Raw genomic sequence first — 4952 nt, forward strand, 5'->3', positions numbered from 1 at the left:
CTCCCCACGTCCTACTGTCCCTCCTTTATTTCCCCACACACAGACCCCAGTGTGTGATGCTCCCCTCCCTGTGTCCATGTGTTCTCATTATTCAACACCCATCTATGAGTGAGAACATGTGTTTGATTTTCTGTTCTTATGTCAGTTTGCTGAGAATGATGGTTTCCTGGTTCATCCATGTCACTACAAAGAACATGAACTCATCGTTTTTTAAGGCTGCTTAGTATTCCACGGTGTATATGTGCCATATTTTCCCTGTCCAGTCTATCATCAATGGTCATTTGGGTTGGTTCCAAGTCTTTGCTGTTGTAAACAGTGCTGCAATGAACATTTGTGTGCATGTGTCCTTATAATAGAATGACTTAAAATCCTTTGGATATATACCCAGTAATGGGATTGCTGGGTCAAATGGAATTTCTATTTCTAGGCCCTTAAGGAATCACCACACTGTCTTCCACAATGGTTGAACTAATTTACACTCTCATCAACAGTGTAAAAGTGTTCCTATTTCTCCGCATCCTCTCCAGTATCTGTTGTCTCCAGATTTTTTAATGATCACCATTCTAACTGGCGTGAGATGGTATCTCAATAGAGTTTTGATTTGCATTTCTCTAATGATCAGTGATGATGAGCATTTTTTCATGTTTGTTGGCCTCATCTATGTCTTCTTTTGTAGAGTCTGCTCATATCCTTCACCCACTTTTGAATGGGCTTGTTTTTTTCTTGTAAATTTTTTTAGTTCTTTGTAGATTCTGGATATTAACCCTTTGTCAGATGGTTAGATTTCAAATTTTTTTTCCCATTCTGTTGGTTGCCGATTCACTCTAATGACTGTTTCTTTTGCTGTGCAGAAGCTCTGGAGTTTAATTAGGTCCCATTTGTCTATTTTGGCTTTTATTGCCATTGCTTTTGGTGTTTTAGTCATGAAGTCCTTGCCTATGCCTATGTTCTGAATGGTTTTGCCTAGGTTTCCTTCTAGGGTTTTTATGGTGTTAGGTCTTATGTTTAAGTCTTTAATCCATGTGGAGTTAATTTTAGTGTAAGGTGTCAGGAAGGGGTTCAGTTTCTGCTTTCTGCACATGGCTAGCCAGTTTTCCCAACACCATTTATTAAACAGGGAATCCTTTCCCCATTGCTTGTTTTTGTGAGGTTTGTCAAAGGTAGATGGTTGTAGATGTGTGGCGTTGCCTCCGAGGCCTCTGTTCTGTTCCATTGGTCTATATCTCTGTTTTGGTACCAGTACCATGCTGTTTTGGTATCATACTATACTGTAGCCTTATAGTATAGTTTGAAGTCAGGTAGTGTGATGCCTCCAGCTTTGTTCTTTTTGCTTAAATTGACTTGGCTATGCGGGCTCTCTTTTGGTTCAATATGAAGTTTAAGGTGGTTTTTTTCCAGTTCTTTGAAGAAGTTCATTGGTAGCTTGATGGGGATAGTGTGGAAACTATGAATTACTTTGGGCAGTATGGCCATTTTCACGATATTGATTCTTCCTAACCATGAGCAAGGAATGTTTCTCCATCTGTTTGTGTCCTCTCTTATTTCATAAAGGACCTCTTCAAGGAGAGTTACTTCGTTCTTTTGTTGCTTTGTGGATTTTGTTCAGTTCTTTTTTCAACGTGCTAAGAACCTGGACAACTCACAGTCAAGATGTTCCACCTGGTAACAATTGCATAAATAAATCTGTCTTGAAATAAAACATTTAGGATACATCTCTTCAATAGCTATTCCCTGGAATCTGAGTAATAGGTATATTTTACACACAAAAAAATAGAAAATAAATTCCCCGTTCTCCCTGGCAGTTAGTGCTGAGAGTGCAAAGTGTGTGCGCTGGGCTTGGAACACACATTTATTATTAAAAAAAAAAAAAAATCTAAAAAAATCTTTTTAAAAAACCCCCCAAAATTTACAAAAATTCCGCGTCTCCCCCGCCATAGACTTTTATATTTTTTTCTTCCTCTTTTATAAAACAACCCGGTGAAGCAGTGGAGACTGACCTGCCCAGCCAGCCGCGGCCCCGCAGCAGCTCCAAGAAAGAACCAAGAGACTGAGGCCTTCCCGCTGCCTGGCCGGGACATCGCCACCCTAGCTCCCCGCAGGCAGCCGGCAGTCAGCGGCAGCGGATCCACCAGGTTTTTGATTCCGGATGCTTTTTGTCCCTCTGCGCCTACCCCCGCTCCCCTTCTACCCGGCTCCGCCCCCGGACCCCGGCACTTGCTCTCTTCTCCTCAGGGGAAGGCTGCGGCCTGTGACCCTGTGAGAAGCGAGAAGCCATGGGGAGATGAACCCCAACGCCCCCAGCTACCCCATGGCCTCACTGTACGTGGGGTACCTCCATCCCGACGTGACCGAGGCGATGAAGTTCAGCCCGGCCGGGCCCATCCTTTCCATCCGGGTCTGCAGGGACAGGATCACCCACCACTCCTTGGGCTACGGGTATGTGAACTTCCAGCAGCCGGCTGACGCTGAGCGTGCTTTGGACACCATGAATTTTGATGTTATAAAGGGCAAGCCAGTACCCATCATGTGGTCTCAGTGTGATCCATCACTTCGAAAAAGTGGAGTGGGCGACATATTCATTAAAAATCTGGACAAATCCATTGATAATAAAGCACTGTATGATACATTTTCTGCTTTTGGTAACATCCTTTCGTGTAAGGTTGTCTGTGATGAAAATGGTTCCAAGGGCTATGGATTTGTACACTTTGAGAGGCAGGAAGCAGCTGAAAGAGCTATTGAAAAAATGAATGGAATGCTCCTAAATGGTCACAAAGTATTTCTTGGCCGATTTAAGTCTCCTAAAGAAAGAAAAGCTGAACTTGGAGCTAGGGCAAAAGAGTTCACCAATGTTTACATCAAGAATTTTGGAGAAGACATGGATGATGAACTCCTTAAGGATCTCTTTGGCAAGTTTGGGCCTGCCTTAAGTGTGAAAGTAATGACTGAAGAAAGTGGAAAATCCAATGGATTTGGATTTGTAACCTTTGAAAGGCATGAAGATGCACAGAAAGCTGTGGATGAGATGAAAGGAGCTCAATGGAAAACAAATTTATGTTGTTCGAGCTCAGAAAAGGGTGGAACGGCAGACAGAACTTAAACGGAAATTTGAACAGATGAAGCAAGATAGGATCACCAGATACCAGTGTGTTAATCTTTATGTGAAAAACCTTGATGATGGTATTGATGATGAACGTCTCCGTAAAGAGTTTTTTCCGTTTGGTACAGCGAAGGGTTTGGTTTTGCATGTTTCTCCTCCCCAGAAGAAGCTACTAAAGCAGTTACAGAAATGAACTGTAGAATTGTGGCCACAAAGCCATTGTATGTAGCTTTAGCTCAGCGCAAAGAAAAGCATCAGCACAACTCACTAACCAGTATATGCAGAGAATGGCAAGTGTATGAGCTGTGCCCAACCCTGTAATCAACCCCTACCGGCTGGCACCTCCTTCAGGTTACTTCATGGCAGCTGTCCCATGGACTCAACTGTGCAGCATACTATTCTCCTAGCCAAATTGCTCAACTAAGACCAAGTCCTCACTGGACTGCTCAGGGTGCCAGATCTCATCCATTCCAAAATATGCCCAGTGCTATTTGCCCAGCTGCTCCTAGACCACCATTTAGTACTGAGACCAGCTTCTTCACAGGTTCCACGAGTCATGTCAACACAGCGTGTTGCTAACACATCAACACAGACAATGGGTCCATATCCTGCAGCTGCAGCTACTGCTGTCCACACTGTTCCACAGTATTAAAATGTTGCGAGAGTTTGCAATCCTCAACAACATCGTAAAGCACAGCCACAAGTTACAATGCAACAGCTTGCTGTTCACGTACAAGGTCAAGAACCTTTGACTGCTTCCATGTTGGCATCTGTCCCTTAAGAGCAAAGCAAATGTTGGGTGAATGGCTGTTTCCTCTAATTCAAGCCATGCACCTTTCTCTTGCTGGTAAAATCACTGACATGTTGGAGATTGATAATTCAGAACTTCTTCATATGCTTGAGTCTCCAGAGTCACTCCGTTCTAAGGTTGATGAAGCTGTAGTCTACCAAGCTAAAGAGGCTGCCCAGAAAGCCGTTAACAGTGCCACCGGTGTTCCAACTGTTTAAAATTGATCAGGGACCACGAAAAGAAACTTGTGCTTCACTGAAGAAAAATATCTAAACACCGAAAAACTTAAATATTATGGGAAAAAAATTGCAAAATATAAAATGAATAAAAAAAGGAAAGGACACTTTGAAACTTATATACCGAGCAAATGCCAAGTCTAGCAAATATAATGCTAGTCCTAGATTACTTACTGATTTAAGAACAACAACAACAACAAAATAGTAAAATATAAAAACAAATTAATGATTTATAGACCTTGGGAAAAAGAATTTTAAGCAAAGTACAAAAATTTAAAGCATTCCTTTCTTTAATTTTGTAATTCTTTACTGTGGAATAGCTCAAAATGTCAGTTCTGTTTTAAGTAACAGAATTGAAAACTGAGCAAGGAAACATAATTTGGATTATAACATTCTTGCTTTAATAAAAATTCCTTAAACAGTGAAAAAAATAAAATAAATTCCACTTTGCAGTTCAGCATGAGACATGCAATGCTCATTAGTCAATGAGTTGAAGAAGCAAGTAGAGACCACCTAAAGCAGGGGTGGGCAAGGTTCCTATGAGTTCTGAAAAGCAAGCTATGAAGTCAAGACCAGCACAATTTGAAATACCCCTGACCTTTCTAACATTGAATGTAAGTTTAATTCTTCAGGATGACCCATTGGTCTGTAGAGACAAATGGAAACAACCCAGGACACATTTCCTGTGCTGTTTGTTAACAGGAAACACTCCTTTCATCTGCAAGATCAGAATGCCTCCCTTTCTGCAATACACAACTTTGGGTGCCACCTTGCTCAACTTTAAATTCTGTATCCTCAGAAGACTGGGTCGTTTCCTTCCACTTAAAAC

General features: G+C 41.8%; 1 pseudogene; it reads left to right on the forward strand.

Moving 5' to 3' along the window:
• The first annotated feature begins 2266 nt into the window (after nucleotides 1–2266).
• On the forward strand, nucleotides 2267–4553 carry LOC101030371 (polyadenylate-binding protein 1 pseudogene; annotated as a pseudogene).
• The last annotated feature ends 399 nt before the right edge of the window (nucleotides 4554–4952 follow it).

The sequence above is a fragment of the Saimiri boliviensis genome, chromosome 5, assembly GCF_048565385.1.
Source record: "Saimiri boliviensis isolate mSaiBol1 chromosome 5, mSaiBol1.pri, whole genome shotgun sequence".
NCBI lineage: Eukaryota > Metazoa > Chordata > Mammalia > Primates > Cebidae > Saimiri > Saimiri boliviensis.